Here is an 18,129-nt window from a genome sequence, read left to right on the forward strand (position 1 = left end):
ATGAGCAACTTTATAAAACTATTTAATAAATTCTGAAGAAACAAATAAAATTTTCAATTATCCCAATCTAATTTAAATATCCACCTGGATGCAGTATCATTGCCATTCTGAAAATGTAAACTTGTTTCATGCATCCCAACCCTTTTATTAAGCACTAAAACTATGCCATGCATTTTCTGGCTGAGCACATTTGACACTTGGCACCCTACAGGTCTCGTTATATATAATCTATTCACATGTCCATTTTACACCTTCCCAAAATCCTAGCACTACTTCCATTTAAAAAATATTTCTTTGTAACTCCTCTCAGATAAAAATTGCTTCTGTGGTCAGTAAACAATCCAGATAAAACTTTCCCTAAAGCATCAGTTGAGTTCCACAGGCTTGGCAATGTTCTCACATACTACCCTTTTTCGCATTCTGACCTAAAATTTCATCTGTACCATTAGAAGCTTTAAAAGTTAGTCTCCAAAGGTAACCTATTATATATCCTCAAATTTCATCCTATGACAGGGATGTCAGTATGCAAGATTACTTTCTAACAAGTAGCATTCTTTGCTTGTTCAAGAAGGGGAAGCATGAAATGCAAGTTTGGTAGTGACTGCTGTGCCTATGGAGGAGAAAAATCAGCACTGCAAAAATGAATCCACATCATTCATTATTGTATTACATCTCTTGTAAAAGTCTTCTAAGAAAGGCTGATCATTTCAGGCTGAATCCTGCTTCCAAGAGTGGAAGAGCTGTGGGTGAGAACATCGGAACGCTATCCTATAAGATGCAAGATGCAAGTTACAGGAGATTTTTTAAGCCAACAGAATTTGAGTATCTAAAGCAATCCATGGCAAAATGTTCCATGTAATATAGACTCAATATGCTATATAATACTAGTTAAAGGTACTATACTTTTGTAAAATGTGTTTTTGTCTGGAAAAAGTTCAGATCTGCAGAACTGTATGCATGTGTACAGATATTTATAAACTGCAAATAGCACAATGGACCAGGCTGATGTAGAAAGTTATACAAATGCTTCAGTTTATATTAAGATTCCTTAAATTAACCTTAGGAAATCTATGATGGAAGCCATTATGAAAGAAAACCCTTTCTAGTTCACCTTCAACCTTCATTCTTCCACATACCATAAAGCCAAAAGCAATAAATGAATGGCATAACTATTCAGTCAGCTATTGCCTTGGTGCCTGCTGGATTTTTTTAACCTCAACAACTGCTGAAGAATTAGCAGGCGAGAATTGCCAGATATTTTCATTATGAAATATATTTTTGTTGATTTAATTCCTCCTAGAAACACGACATTCTATTGAGTGTTGCTCATGCTGCTTGACCATAGGTTGAATGCTAAAAACAGTTCATGCACTGCAGAGATAATGTTCTATGTTGGAAAATATAAACCTTCAACACCCCATTCCTCCAAATAAAAGCAAAGAGCAGACCCTTTGAGTAAAACTGAATTTAGCAGTTGCTAAAGGAGCCAAGAGACATATACTAAAAAGTACCTCATTCTTGGTTTTTAGACAGTACTACCTTTCTTATTAAGTGGTGGAGAGAAATGTTGGCAGAGAATATTCTACTAGCAGATGGCACTTAAGTTGGAATTAAATACTGCAACAGTATCCCATTTGGACCCTATTCAAGAATGAATGCTTCCATGCAAGAAATTACTTAGTAAACCAGGACTTCTCAGGCTGGAAAAGAGATGGCTGAGTAGGAATGTGATAGAAGTTCATAGGCATGAATAGAAATTAATTATCCAATGTATTTTTTAACAAAAAAACCTCCAAAATTAGCTTGTAGGTGAGGGTTACTAAATGCAAAAAAGGCACATCTGCAACTAAAAAGATGTAAATTCTGTCATGGCCCAATACTAGAAAAAGGATAGATTTTTCAGAAAACGAGGCACTTAGGGGAACACAAACAAAATCTCCTCAAGTGAATATATTGTAAACATTCTTAGAAATGCCATCTTGAAAAAACTGCATTCTATGAAATTCCAGAAACTTATTTCATGTTTGAATTACTAACAACCAGTATTTTTGTGTCATAGCTCTATTACTTTAGATCTGTTTAATTCTACTGCCAATTCTGATTGCTCAGATTAAATTAGGCTCAAATCAGAGTGGTATGCACCTGATCTGTGAATGATCTGGTACCATCATTCACCATTTTCAAGGCAAATGATCACTCTATACACACAGACCCAATTATCATTTAAATGAAGACTCTTCATAATAATTTATCACACTGATTCTTCAGCCATGTTAAGTATTTTTTCCATTCTCACATTATAAGTCCTTTGAATTTATTTTGTACATTTTTCCATTGTCAATAGTTTTGCTTTGTCTGAATTATTCTGTACCATTACCCTGAATAATCATGGATTGACTAAACCCAGCAACTTATATCTAAACATAAGATGCCTGCAACTAATAATGGTATTGTCCTGTGGTATTTTAAAAGAAATAAAAGCATTTCCGGTCATCTTTGAAAACCACATTTTGAAGAAATTGTACTGCTCTAAATTCTGATTTGCTACCTATTTGAGAAGTGACATGAGTAGGTTTGAGTCTTAAATTTTGTTTGACTTTGCATTAGTTTATTTTCTATAAGTTGCAAGTTAAACCTATTTGAAAAGCTGGCATATAAAACACTTCCATCACCAGTTGTTCTGTGATATAGGTGATGGATTTGAAACATTCACACTAAAACTATAGTTTACTTCACTGTTGTTCTTGCTCTCTTAACCTGCAGGTCAGTAAGATCAAAATTTTGCACAAATACAGGAATGCAATCCTATTCCCTTAGTAGCAATCAAACTCTGCCTTACGCTAAGGAACACCATAGCAACTCTATCAGCTTAACTTTCGTGACAGAACACAATCTGTCCAGGTGTTATACACAATGGGGCCATGAAACAAACTCGTAAGAATCTCTTTCTCTGGAATTCCATTGGTGTATTTCTAAAACTGCTCAATTTTCACTGAAGTTTACAAAGTTCAGATGAGAATGAAGATAAATTTATCCTAGGAATTTCAGAGCATAGAGAAGACACATAAAATAATTTCTGAGATATGGAAAATGTATTAATTAAAAATACTAAATTAAAATTAACTAAAAGTATAAAACTGTTAACTTAATCATATATTTATTCAATTTACTCATAAGCAAACTTACATGGGAACACATTTCCTACCACATCTGCAAATGTTTAATCTAGTGTACTTTGTTGTGACCTATGGCAGTGCTGAAGCTACTTAACATTATTAAAACTGATGAGACAAACTATATAGAAGCTAACCTTGATATACAGGTAAAAGGACTTGCCCTTGGATATTACTTAGCCTGACCGTGGGGCTTTCTGGAAACAGCAAATGTTTTATAAGTGTCAGCTCATGGCTAAATCAATGTTTATGCATTGATACCTTTGAATAGCAAACACTTGCTGCCTGCAAGCTAAACAATGTTTTTATCTGTTTGCCTATTTCTGGTCCTTCAACCACAGCACAGGGTGTTGCAAATCGCATTTAGTAACAATTATCTGCTGGAATTTCGTGACGAGGAAAGTAGCATGATTAATGAAAAGTGACACACAGAGATTACTTTGCTTTGCCAGTCGCCCTGGTGAATGGGTGACTCTGCTGAACTGAAGCCTGACCTTTGTTACTTTTAACGAGGTCATCGTGAATGCTAAATGCTTGAAAGATTAGCCACTACAAATGTTCCAGTACTACTTAATGATGCCTCCACTAATGAACTGGAGGTAGCCAGTTAAATATAATGATACAGTTTTCACCTTTGAAACAAAGGTTGAAAAAACCCCTCCCCTCCCTTCCCCTCCAAAAAGGTTTTCTGTCAAGGTGTTTAAAAAACAGCCTTGGAACTCAGAGCATGTTTTCTTCACACATAGGTTACTAAGAATCTAAATTTGAACAAGCCAAATAGTCCAGCTTTTAAGGAACTTTGTACCCAACTGACCACTGGATAATTACTCAGTAACTGTAATGTTTGCATATAATTTTCATCCCTACACAGCAGAGGGGCTCAATATCCTGTACTTTGCTGTAAATGTGTATTGTTATAAGCACTAAAGTTTTCAACTGAACTAACTGAACAAGCATCAGACCACCTGTAGTAAAGTCGTGTAAATGTGAGATAAGCCTCATGGTAAATAGCTATAAAATAAAACCACTAGAGGGATTAAATGTTTCTGTTATTGTATTGACTCATATCAGCTACCCATTAGTGTAGGTAAATGTGACAAAGTGAAATTGAGAATGGAAGCTTGAAATCAGATCTTGAAGTAACATTTGACTGAAAACACATCAACCCTGACATGAGGAAAAATAAAATTGAAAACAAAGTTTCAAGATGATGAATAATTGCTTTCACACCTATAAATGAATCTTTGTTCTCTGTGGGAAATATATTTGATCATTTAATCAGGCAGAGACACCATCACCTTTCTTATACTGACAAAGTAAGTCTCCTGTCATGAATTTTAATTAAACATAAAACTGCGAAGACATAACACCAGAAATGGAAGAATGCTAAGTATGTGAACAGACATTTCCAACAGAACACTATTTGCTGTAAAGGTGCATAAAAACATATGGTTTGTTCAACCACAATCCATATAAATAGATGCAGTAGGCTTCAGGTTCAGTGAAGTTCATCACGTGGTGCACAAAAGAGCAGGACAAAATTGAGTCCTAACAGTACATCCAATAAAACTCTCTGCAATATACCACATACTTTATTTGTACTGGTCTGTCGTGATTCCTCTCTAATTGGCAAACAGAAACAGCCCTGCCATAATCTGCAATGTCTCCATAAATTACCAGGATGGGAGTAAGGGTGGCACAGATTTCAAGCTAATAGTATTTATATTAGTATTAATTAATGAGCATATGCAAGTCACAGACCTGAGGCTGTATCACTGGTCCCATCCTACAGGTAAGGAATATATTTCTGTTAACCTCTACAACTATCTGAAAGATGGATGTGGCTAGGCAGGGGTTGGTCTTTTCTCCAAGAAACTAGAGACAGGACAAGAGGAAACAGCCAGGGCTGGTTCAGGTCAAATATTAGGAATAATTTGTTTGCTGAAAGAAGGGTTAAGCATTGAAACAGGATGCTGAGGGAAGTAGTGGAGCCACAGCCATTTCCAGTTCCATCCCTGGAAATGTTCAGAAAACCAGTGGATATGGCCCTTCACAATATTAAGTGGGCATAGTGGTATAAAGCCAAAGGTTGGACTTGATGATGTTTTACAACTTTAATGATTCTATGATTTTATTATTCAAGGATAAGAGATGGAACATTCAGAAGAAAAATTTTTTGCTGTAAGGTTTGGCTTCTCTCTGTTTTCAGTAGCAGAGAAAAAAACTGAAAGCAGATATGATTTGTGAGTAGGAAGAACACCTTGTAATTATCTTTCATACCAGAAAACAATGTAAGACTTTGAACATGCTACAACCAGAGATCGCTCTGCATCCATGCAGAATTTTGTGTTTTACGACTGATGTATCAAGACAATATTACACCAAGCTAAAAAAAAAAGCAAGACAGCAAATGCAGAATTAGAAACATTATACATGGCAAAAGAATAGATTTTTTCCACAAGGCCTCAAAACTAGGATATTAAATAACAAGATTTTACTTTTACTTTTGCATGAAAATCTTAACATCTTTTCATAAGCATAAAATTTAGTGTAAAATCTTTTAAAATTAACCTATGAAAATGGTTATATGGGAGTTCTATTCAACAAAATCTTAAAATATAAAATAGAAGACTTATTACAAATGGCTGTAAAATGTCTGGAGAAATTCATTAGCAAAGGTTGCACATCAAGATTCTGAGGTGCTTAATATTTATCTTGATTAGAAGTGGACCTACTCCATAAAACTTCATCTAGAGTTATTTGGCTTGCAGGAAAAAAAGGAAGCTACAAATTTGGAATGATTTGCCCAAATATTGATGTTGGTGCAGTGTTTAGAGAAGTAAGAAAGCACGAAGCTCTTGCACTTTCCACTTTAGAGCAGAGAGGAACCCAGGTCTTAGAAGAATAGACAGAACCTGATTTTAAGCGTTCCTGTACCGGCACAGGAGAACCATTACACAGGGTTCTCATAATTTGCCTTTCTAGAGTCCTGCAGCAGTTCATTCAAGTTTCAGAGAAAGTTTTAATTCAAATGAAGAAAAACTGTTCTTGGGGCTCTTAAGTCCTTTATGTTCAGAAGGTGCCTAAAATTACTATTACAAAGCTGTAGAGTTCAAGGTCTGTGGCTTTTGAACTTTAGACTCTGAATGTACAGCTAGGTTATTTCTTTCCTTTCTACTAACTCAAATCTGTATTTAGCGGGAAAGAAGAACACAATGAATCCACAGTTTACTTCATATTTACATGTCAGCATTTGTATCACACTGGCAAAATTATTGAATCTCTATTATTTTCATTTAAAACCTACTGAACCCCCACCAAAACCCCACAATAATAGAAACATGGATCACCAGAAACTAAGGGAGTACATTACTGTAGTTTGCTGTTACCTTAATCTAATAACCATTAGAAAACTGAAGCAAAAATAAAAAATGTGATATTTAATCCTAAATATGCCTCTTCTAATATACGTTAATATTTTAAAACATATAATGGGAACGGCTTTGGAAGTTTAACATTACTGACTGGTGCTGGAAGTCTATTTAGATACCTTTCTGCTTCCTGAAATGTTGGAGTAGAAAAGCACAATCTACAATAAAAACTAACTGCGTATAACAAACACTTATTCAACAATTACTCTTTTTGGGCGGTTGCCTGAATACTTTTGTTTGAGAAAATGTTACATTGTTGATTATAACTGCGATATCTTACCTCTTAATACATTTTACAATTTGTGCATAACAGTTCCAAAGGAACTTGTAAATGACAGTAAATCATAAAATTCATTTTGCTTTGCATCAGTTCATTCATCCATGTTCCAACTAATCACCTCATTTCAAAATTCAATAAGCCTAAATACCTGGATTTATGATGCTTTGTCAAAATTAACAAGGGAATATCAACAGTGTAGAATTAGAAGTCTATTTCAACTTAAAGACAAGCACCTAGTTGAAAACAATTAAAAAGACTCTGCAGCAATAATTATATCCACAGTGTATGCAAATAAAATAAATTAAAACTGATTTTATTTCTGTTTTGGGAGATTGCAGGAAACACTAAAAAGCTTTAATTTAGTCACTTAAAACAATGAAGTTGTTTTGAAGTAAAACTTTCAAGAGAATGAATTGAGTGTGGAGTACTAAATACGTTAAATTGCACATAAAATGTGCATGTAGATGTATTTTTAAAAGTGGACTATTTCTATTTATTATTCCAGAACTATAATAGATCAGGTTTTTATTCTGATAGACAACATTTTGCTTAAAAGTTATCACCTGTAATAATATATATAAGGAACCTAATCATCCTATCATATCAAAATGGAAAAATAAAAAAGTGCAACATTTAAAAAAATATATTAACAGTAGCATTTCGGAAACATATTGTCTTTTTAAAACTCAGTAGTCTAGAATCCATTGTTTATACAAGAATTACCTGCAACAAAAGTTATATCTTTTTTTTTGTTTTGTTTTGTTTTTACTACTCTAGGCACTCTAAAACTTACTAGAAGCTGTGCAAGTTCTGGAGAAATTCATGTTCAGTATTTAAAAAGAGTTTTAGTTTTATTTTTGGAAATAGTTGTGACAACCCAAGTATTTTTTTCACTAATTTGGCATCTGTTTTTCAGATTCTGTGTTGCAATGATTACATTTAGGATGTTTATTCAGTAGGCAAAACTAAAAATTAAATAAATCAAAGGAAAGAAATGTGTCTGTAGTAGTGGATAGCTTTTAGGGAACAAGCAGAATTAAAAAGAATGAACAGGTGATATAATTTATTTTGAAAGGATTTAAAACCCGCAAATTTTGTTACAGTTAAAAGGTCTGCAGTCCTCTGTTGCTTCTTTGATTAAGCTCAGATGCAAAACAGCTAATGATAAAAAGACACTATGCCATGTTGCATATTTTATCACCTATTCCTATAACTTTCAAGCTACAAAAGGTTGGTTTTTATAGAACACATGAATCACAAGATCCAGTAACTTTTTGGTGATTCTTGGTAAATTATTTCCTTTCTCTTTATAGGTATTTTTTCTTTCTTTTTCTGATTAATTTCTCTGATCTGAATGAGCAATATTCTTTAAATGAGTATGGATATAGCCAAATATAAACATACATGTTATGAAAACACAATTAGTAGTTCAAAACTTTGCATACATTTAATAATCATAACTTTCTGTTCCCTCACCGAATGGGGGTTCTTCTAACCCGTTATTAACAATATACCCCTAATATCTTCTTCTATCTCCATCTGAGCAACTGTACCCTAACCTGGGCTTTTTACTTCTGAATATGAAGAATGGAAACATTAAAGTGCTCTAATGAAATCTATCAAACACTTCAATAATGCTTTGGAGAATATCTGTGAAAATGTCCCAGTGCGTAAGGTATTAGTGTTAAACATCACATTTTAGATTCTGTTAAGAGATAACATTTATATGAGGTTTTCCATCAAGTTCTAGTCTTGCTGTCCCAATAAAGACATTTGGGAAAACACCACATATTTTACTTACGATGCATATTCAAATAAAAGTTTTTCCTGTGTGCATATTCAAATCCTCTTTCATTTATAATACTCATCATGGAGAAAAGGTCACTCAAAATAATACAGAACAAGTTTCCAGTGCAAGAAAAGTTATGAAAATATTCAGGTTGTTATCTCTACATAAGCGGACATATGCAAAAAATGGAGACACTATTTGGTACTTTTAAAATCAAACCATATGTTCTAAGTTTTGAAGGAAAAAACCCTTATGTTTTGATCTTCATGATCATTCATGGTGCTGAAAAAGTGTAATCTATATTTCTTTAATTTAGGGTGAAAACTGGTATTTAAGCAATGGATATAGTTAAATGACTGTTAAATAATTCTACATTATTTTGAAAAGACATCATAATTCTTTGTATACTTTAATTAAAATCAGAGAAAAATGTAGCTGCTCATGGACATTTTCAGAACCACTGTACTCTTCCCATGTGTTCAGTAATTTGTGCAAATATTACTATAAAGATTTAACATTAAAACATATCTGAAGTCCTAAATTTCAAGTAGGTATGCCAGAAGTTCTGTCTCCTACAATAATATAATTATGCACTGGTCTTTAAACTGAAGGACTGAGGCTGCAGTCTAATCGAGGTCTTCCTTCTGGTTGTGAAGGAATGCAGTAAAAAATGTAACTTGTAAAAATCCTCTGGAGCAAAACCATGCTTTTTCTTTAAAAAAAATCAAAACATTTTCTTTAAAAAAATGTAAACTGTTATACAATCATCAAGACATTGTAAAGCTGGAAATACTTTTATTCTACACAAACCTCTCAGTGCATTCTCCATTTCTGAGCATAATGTTAAGATGTTTTATACTAGAAAATGCATGTAATTAAGAAAAGGCCAGCAACATAAACAATGTGTGTGCAGGAATGGCAGCATTTTCTTACTTTATTGTTCGAAGGCAGTTGCTGTAGCACACAGCTGGACTTGCTCTAGTATGGGGCACATCGTTGAGCCATTGATGGAGAGAAGCCAAGAAGGATTCAGGGCTGTGAAAAGGAGAAGTGGCTTGGAAACAGAAATGATAATCCTTGTGTTTTTCAAAAACTGTCCAGCAACTTCGTCCTCCTGTGATCTCCCGCTCAGTGGCTGATGACATGCTTTTAAATCCCGAGTGCTGCAGTTTCTCCTGACTGCACACATGCACACATTGTCACAGGTCCCTCCTTCAGAAAAAAAAGTGTTATCCCATTGTCCATTTTACAACAGGAAATGTTGAAGTCAAGATGCTCAGTGGACCAGGGTGACATTTATGGGTCAAGATGCACATTCAAATGCAAGCTGATTTTCACAGCAGGGATGTGAGACACAATGACACCTATAAGCAAACCCCTAAGCACTGTTCTGAGCAAGCATTTTTTCCCTTATTTTTTTAGTTTTAGCTACTGGATACAGCATATCAGTTGGTTTCTGAGGAGAGAATAACTTTCAGGGATTTCAGTAACTTGAAAAGAGGAAAGAAGGTTTGAAGGTTCTGGATTTCTATCATCCATTTGAAAAAAAAACTCCTGAAATTTTACTTGCATTGTTTTCACTGCTGGGACAAACTGCATGGAAGAGTTGGACACTTTGAGATCCAGCTTGTGAGTTCTCTGCCACTTGCTTGTAAAGTTTGTGTTTTGCTGCTTGGTTCTTTCCACAGGATGAATTTATCGCTTCAGGTTTGTATGACAGGCAGACTACTGGCAACACTCTCGGTAAAAGCCTTGGTCCTTATCTAATACAGTTTTTATGAAATCAAGGGATCAAAAAAACAGGACAAATAGCTCCCTATGGAAATTTTACAGAAAGAAAATAAGGAACCAAAAGATTAAAATCTTGGTAGTGCGGGAGAAAAGGTCTCTACTTTCACCTTTGATATATTGTTTTGATTGGGTGTTTATTGAAAAAGAGGTGAATTGAAGTAACATTAATTTATAATCATATCAAATAAGTTACTTGCAGGTGAACTTAATTAACTTTATTATGACTAAAAACCAACATGGCAAATTCTTCTATCTTTTTCCTATCACGAACATAACTTGTGTTTAACTAATCTCACATTAGGACTAGTCTCCCTCAAACCAATTTTGGGATCAAAGGATTTTGTGAGCCTAACTGAAGAAGCTACACATCACTTTTCAGAGGTCCTGTAGGAAATGAGTAATTTCATTTTCTCACTGGCTTTCTACAGACCCTGGACACTTTAAACAAGTGTTAGATGCTCACAGATTTACTAAAAAGTATAATTTTTAACCTATAGGTTATACTAATAAATAAAAAAGCCTTATGAATTTTACTTTTATATTAGTAGCTTCCTTTTTACTTACTATATGTTATTTTTTGAATTCTCATATATTTGGTTTATTTTTTGCTCATATAGAAGCAGAATTATGAGTGGCTTATTTTCTAATACTCTATAGCTTTTGATAATGTTTTGAATATCTTATTTGATTTTCTAAAGTCACAATTTTTCTTTGAAAATATCAAAATCTATGCAAGTAATCATTATCTGAGCATTTCACATTTTCTCATCAGTACTAAAATAATTTCTGGCTTTAAGTCCACTAATCAAGGAGTATTCAGGGAAATAAAACTCATTTTTATGAGTAACTGAATGATGAACATAGGAGTGTATTTCCAAAAGACATGAATGTAAACCTTTATTGTGTTCACGAAAATTCATGCAGTAAAGAAAAAAAGGACAAACCTAATCCTCTTTAATAACTCAAAACTCACAGAAAATATAATTTATAACTTTTTTTGCAAGGATATTACTCAATACAAGTTCCACTTGCTCTATTAGAGTGTATTTCCTCACAAAATTGAGATGTTAATTAATAAGAAGCTCAAAAGAGGAATTAATTTTGAGTGTGTGATATAATTATTTTCCCTTCAGAAAGCCTACAGAATGTGTCAGCTCTCTTTTTAAAATTATTGCACCAGGAAATAAAGGATAATTATGTTGGCAGCATGCTTCTTTTTTCTTTCAGGTCAAGCAAGATGTCATGTGGGAGGAATTGCCAAACAAATTCCATGATGAATTAGATGACGCAGTATGTAGAATGCTAAAGAATCTTCCACATTGTAAGAAGTCCATAGCTGCTTCAATTACATGTAAGTGGGAAAGAGGGGAAAAAGAATTCCTTGTACACACACTTACTTCAGTAAAAATGCATCCAGTGAGGCACTGTCAAGTTCACTAGCTTCATGGGAACACTTCTTGCAGAACAATGCTGGTCATTTGGAGCTGGCCTGCCAACTTTTCTGCATAAGCTTATCAGTATTTGAGTCATTTCACCACTTGGCATCAACTAAACTCAAAAGACTGTTCTAACAGTAGACTTTATTGTACTGAGACTCCACAGAACAGTAAAACTAGTTTATCCTCACACAGCAAAGGGCAGAGTGACTCAGAATATGCAAAGTGATTCTGCTTGGTTGATTTTCATTTGTCTCCAAAACAAAAACTCTTAATCACTAAAATGTCATAACAAGTCAGACAAATGGTAACAAGTCCCTTGAAACTGTACTTTAAGTTAAAAACTCATCTGAGAAAGGTTCACTAACAGATGGAGAAATGTTTACAGGTTTTGGATTCTGCTTTACATACTAAAAAAAGGGAAAAAAAAGAAAAAGTAAACATTATGTAGAGAAAGATTGAATTTATGAAAAAATAGTGGGTTTAAATAAATGCAGGTGGTATGCTTACAATGCTGAAAACCACATCCTTATAGACACATTTTATCTCTCTTCCAGTATACTGATATTGGATGGTCAACTTTCATAATTTTTGTTTCATTCACTTTTTTTTGTTTGCTTGTATTTTTTTTTAATATTGGGTGTGTTTAATTATGTACTGTTAATCCTTTTCATAGAGTTTAAAAGCGAGCAGGGTTTTTGTATCATTTTTGACATAGTAAATGATTTTCCAAATATGGGGGGGTTGTTTTTGTTTTTCTGGGGTTTTTTGTTTGTTTGTTTGTTTTTTGTTTTTTCTGCACTTTGATTTTTGGCTGTTGTTGCTGTTTGCATCTGGTCTGGCAGGATGCTCTTTATTGGAATCATGCTTATGAGCGATAAGAATTTGAACAGGTTTTTGTTTTAATAAATACATTTATATGTAATTTTTTTCAGTAGTCTGAAAGCTCTCAGGAGTAGCTCTTGGTAGTGTCTTTACTTGTAGAGAGTGAGAGATTGGAGAGATTCAGGGAAAACCAAGCCTGAGAAGTAACACACTGCATTGGACTAGTTCATCTACTGGTTCTGCCTTCTTCAAGACAAAATTGTTCAAAGAGGGCCTGGAAAAAATGTCTAGATTCACAAGGTACACAGCTTCTATTGCTTAGCTTCCAAGTCAGATTCAAAAAGCTGAGTACTAAGGATGTACTAGACAACTAAGAAGCCACCCTCCTGTGCAAAGCAAGGAGGAGGTAAGGAGAAGCCTGAGAGCCACCTGGGTGTGCTGGAAACCAAGATAGGCTTCAATGCCTGATCTGGGGCCTGAGGGGCATGTTCATCATACAGATGGAGATTCAATTTTTCAGCAGAAAATCTGCCAGAGAATGCAAGAGGAGGGAGAGTGTGGGGAGACAGCAGGAACAGGGCTGCATTCCCAAGGCAGGTCGCCCAATTCATCCAACAGCTCAGTCACGGCTGGGACAGGCGGCCAAGACACTCAGGTGTTGGCTGCAGGGCCAGAGAGCCTTGGCCAGGGCAGAGCATCAAGGCACGTCCATAACTGGGGTGAAACATGAAAGTGCCTGGTGACAGGATGAGGGGCAGGCGGGCCCATTGCAGCACTGGGGTGGGAACAAGGGCCCTGGCTGGGGTGGAATGCATGCTGAGCTGGTGAGTGGGTGGTGTTGCAGGGTAGGAACAGTGAAGCTGGTTAGTGCCAACAGGGCTCTGACAGAAAGTTCATTTCAAAAGTACAAAAAGAGGTTAGAGTGCCATTTGATACAACTTACTCATTATAGCAGTGACCCAAGAGACAGCATTTCTTAATTCAGCACTTTCCTCTCCTAAGATTAGCAGAACAAGAACAAAATCAATAGCTTCTTCTCCTGGCAAAGTAAGGGCTATGGGTGTGCTTCTAAGGCATCAGTGCCAAAAAGAAAGAATCAGCAATTTTCCAGTCCTATATGTCCCCCTTGCAAGGGTTTTTGGTGTTTTCTGGTTTGGGGGTTTTGTTTGTTTATTTATTTTTCCTTTCATTGTTTGTTTATTTTTGTTTGCTTATTTTTGTTGTTGTTCTTGTTTGGTCGGGGTTTTTTTTGGTGGGGATTTTTTGCTGTTTTTTTAATAGTCAGAGAGTTTTGAAACCAGACTGAGGTGCCTAAAAATTTCTGATATTACCAGATATATGCAAAAGATGGAGGTAGAAACTTGCTAAGTTTAGGATAAGTAGTAGGGTTGAGACAGAAGCAAACACTGAATCAAGAACCAAACAAATCTACAAGTAGAGAAGAATGGAAATTAGAAAAAATTATATTAAAATTAGCATGAGAAGAATTTCAGCAGCAAGAAGTGTAGGAAAAAGCTGGAGTGACCAGCAGGTTCCTATGCCACATATTTCCCATGACGGGTGTGCCCTTCAAGTCCCATTAGAGCAGTAATGCTCTGTAAGAAAGCAAAGGGGCATCAGGATGGCAAACTTCATGCCATCTCACAGTGCTTTTTACAGTGCTATGTGAACTGAAAATGCCTTTAAATGTAATAAACATGTAAGCATCTGATCTGGATGGCAAACATAGTACCTGAGGAGTGGAATGGCTCACAAAACAGCACACCAGGCAAAGGCAGTGGGTTACTTCAGAAAGACTTAAGTGTGCATCCTCATTAACTACAGTGAAAATGTGAATAGCTACAGAAGTTAGCATAATATCACCTGATTATCCTTTTTGTTTCTGACTTATACAATATTAGTAGGAAAAAAAAAATATTACATGTTTGATTTTCCTAACAGTTTTGCATAAATCTTTCTTTGTTACGCTAGAAATTTGTAACACCAGTCAGGGCCCTGTACAAACTATTAACTTTTCTTGCTGCACACTTTGGACAAAAAGTGTGCCCATTTCCCAGCACAGTTTCTTGGCATCTTCCCTGTCAGATAAGGAAAGACAAGACAACAGCTCTGGGATATATTTCTTTCTGAAATATCCACCTTCCAAGAACTACTAAGAAAAGACACAGGAGAGCTCACAAAGTTTCATCTACACACAAAAAGTATTTGAACTCTCACAGAACTGCGGCTCCTTAATCTAAGGCTTATAGGGAATTTACAAAGGGCACATTCCCTTCAGGACACGCCTGTAATTCCCATTATCATCAGTGGGGGTTATGAGCAAGTTGTAACAAAGAATAAACCCTTGTGTGTTAGCACTGCCCCTGTTTAACAGTGTCTAAATCAATACCAATGATTTGACAGTTATACTTTAAATATATTCTGACTCATTTGAAATTCACTTTGCACTTAACTAATGAAAGAGTACATTTTAATCCTCCTAACAAAAGTATATAGCAGAGCCACTGGAGCCTGAGCCAAAACTGACAAAGTCAACGGGAAACTTTAACTCAAGAATACTTTGGATCGGTCCCTTAATAAGATCCAGTTCATGATCACTAAAAAATATTTCAATGCTATTCTGTTTCTTAACCTGGCAAAACAGAGCTGCTGCATTAAAAAGAAAGCTTCTGTATACCTTTATCCAGACTTGAGCCAACATAGATAAAAATGTGCAGCACTTGGGAGTTTAAAAAAGCAGTGTAACTGTGGGAGAGAGAATATATACTGAAGGAACTTAAAAATGTTATTGTTTCTACCTGATGCCATGTGCACAACACACTTTGCCCAATGCAACCTCTAGTATGTTTCAAAAACCGAAAAAAGTAAAATAAACATCAGTCAGTAATAGAAAAAACCCCAGACCTTGGAATAGACAACCATCTATAAAAACACATGCATAGGGAATGGGGAATTTTATTACTGATATAAGTAATTTTCTAAACTGTCCTGGAAAAGATGAGACATGGAGGAATGTGTTCACACATGGAATTAGAAAGTTAGAACAGATTTACAATATGAAGGCTTTTCTGCTGTCTCAGGAGGAAATCACTGTCCTTCTAGATGTCAATAAATACAGCTATTACAGGCTGCACAATAGCTAAGATATTCTTGACAGGATTCTTCCCCAAGGAAACATGAACACATAATTCCCAAACAATTTCCTATTGGAGTTTAGTCACAGACGCAAAGATGATCTTACAAGTTCAGTGTGATTTGGGTCAGGTTTTCATTCAACTTACATAAAAATGTACACAAATTCTACAAATGTATTTCTAACTAGAGACCTGAACAGCATCTGAAATACAAGCAGGATCTCTGAAGTTTCAGCAGTAATCAGACTGCTCAAGCACTTATATTTTCTGTTGTTATCTAATGTTTCACACCAATTAAAAAAAACATATATTAAAAGACTAAATAGTTCACAGGCTGGAAAAGGGAAGTTAATACTGTGCTTCAAAAGAGCAGTTATCAATCTGTGCCTTCAAAATTCAGATTTTGATTCAATTCAGTTTAAGTAACTGCTTCATTTCTTTGAAATTATTTTATTCTGAACTCTCTTTTTTTTTGGAGAGAACATTATCTACGCATATTAGGAGACCACTGTCCATAAATTATGTACAAGATAAACAGTAGTCTATAATAGGTCTACTTAAATAAACATGTATTATTTATAGTGTCACAGGTGAAATACTAAAAGAAATTACACAGTCTGCCATGAATCTTCTTGCAAAAATAACTTGTTCATGCTAAATGTTTGCATTATTGGCTATTGGCTCTTTTTTTCTTTTTCTAGAACTATTTGGATACTTTTATTAAAACAGTATAAAATATACATACATTAATAAAATAAATGCAATGATCACATTACTACTTTTTATTCACTCTAAGGCAGCTGTGGTTCTTTCATTTAAGCTCTTTGCTGTTATATTATATACAATAGAGCAAGTCCTGATCTAATTTGTGGTACCTTTTAAAACACAGGAACTTCATGAATGTTGTAGAAACGACTCCTGATCTACACCACTCGAGATACAGATAAATGAGGTGTACCTTTTCTGTACTGGCCTCTCTGTTGTTTCTAGTTCTAAATCTGTGCTGAAACCTGAAGTAGCACATTCAGTATTCAATGCTCTGAAATGAATTTCAATTCAATATTTTTGCCCTGTATTTCTGCAGAAAACTCTACTGGTGCTTTAACAAAGCAAGGCAGTTTCTCTAACATTCCTGGTATTTCACAGAAAGAAAATGTATCTTGATTAATTTATCTCTAATTTCACAAATTCTTTATACTTTCAACACTTGTCATTGTTTGTGATAAGAAAACCAGGATCAATCAATTCGAAATGGGACATGCTCCTTAAATTACATTATAGATCTCTTTCCTCTTCAGAGGGATTAATGTATCAGTATCACTCTGTAGTTCGGGCACTAATAAGGTTGACCTATCAGTAAAGTAAACATAGCAGCAAATTGGTTGTTTCCTTCAGCTGCTGCCATCATGCAGAAACTGAAAGATACAACTTAGGAACATTTCTGCATGCTTACTAAAGATGCTTGCTCATTAGTTAGAAGAGTACAATGCTTAATTCACAAAGAGTATAAATCTATGAATTCAGTCAATTTACTGGGAATTAGAGCACAGATATCAGCTCTTAAAAGAAAGCTTTTGGCTTTCTACATATTTTATAGCTAAAAAAACCACACAGGTTTTTTACTATTATTATTAACATGCTACATCTCTTGTTTCTAATATATTTAAACATTAAAGGGCTCAAGGTTTGTTACAGCAATCTGCAGGCACCTCTCCAAGCTTTGGTCACATCTCTGCAAGTGAGCAAAACGATAGAAATCATGCCATGCAGAACGTGATGTGCACATCTGGAGCTTTCCAAATCTGCCACCTTCAGTGTTCACCCAATCACTTACCTGGTATCTAAATTTAAAAATGCGCTATTGGCTCAAGGTGCCTTATACTAGATTTCAACTGCACAGTAAGATATTTGGCAGTTTTCCAGCTCAATTTTCAACAACTGAGAACAGTATTTTGGGAAGCACATTTATAATTATACTGTCAGACAACATCCCAACAAATAATCTCAAAGAATGTAATGCATTAGTTAGTTCTCCAAAGCTGGTAAGAGCAAATTCTTTTGCAGTGTCCTCTGAGAAGTGTAGAGAAGACAACATTTTGCCTCACTCACATTGGTGAAATGATGTTTTTGCTATACTTTCACTTCTGGTCATTGAACACAACTCAACATTTTAATATCACTTCAACTGAACCTCGCAATGACAATCTAGGAAGCAAATGGATCCAGTAACATGAACACCCATGTGACACCTGCTCTAAAAACAGTTTCAA

The 18,129-nt window shown here is 35.0% G+C and overlaps 1 protein-coding gene across 29 annotated transcripts in view; it reads right to left on the reverse strand.

Annotated features, from left to right (window-relative positions):
- TENM3 (teneurin transmembrane protein 3) overlaps positions 1-18,129 on the reverse strand; it is a 1,296,489-nt gene that overhangs the window by 624,181 nt on the left and 654,179 nt on the right. The window contains exon 1 of one of the 29 annotated variants that reach the window (XM_064710583.1): positions 9,607-9,625. The exons of the other annotated variants lie outside the window; for them this stretch is intronic. The gene's annotated coding sequence lies outside the window, so the exon portion shown is untranslated. Of the gene's footprint in view, positions 1-9,606; positions 9,626-18,129 lie in introns of those variants that run through there. 29 annotated transcript variants of the gene reach the window in all.

The sequence above is a fragment of the Zonotrichia leucophrys genome, chromosome 4, assembly GCF_028769735.1.
Source record: "Zonotrichia leucophrys gambelii isolate GWCS_2022_RI chromosome 4, RI_Zleu_2.0, whole genome shotgun sequence".
Classification (NCBI taxonomy): Eukaryota; Metazoa; Chordata; class Aves; order Passeriformes; family Passerellidae; genus Zonotrichia; species Zonotrichia leucophrys.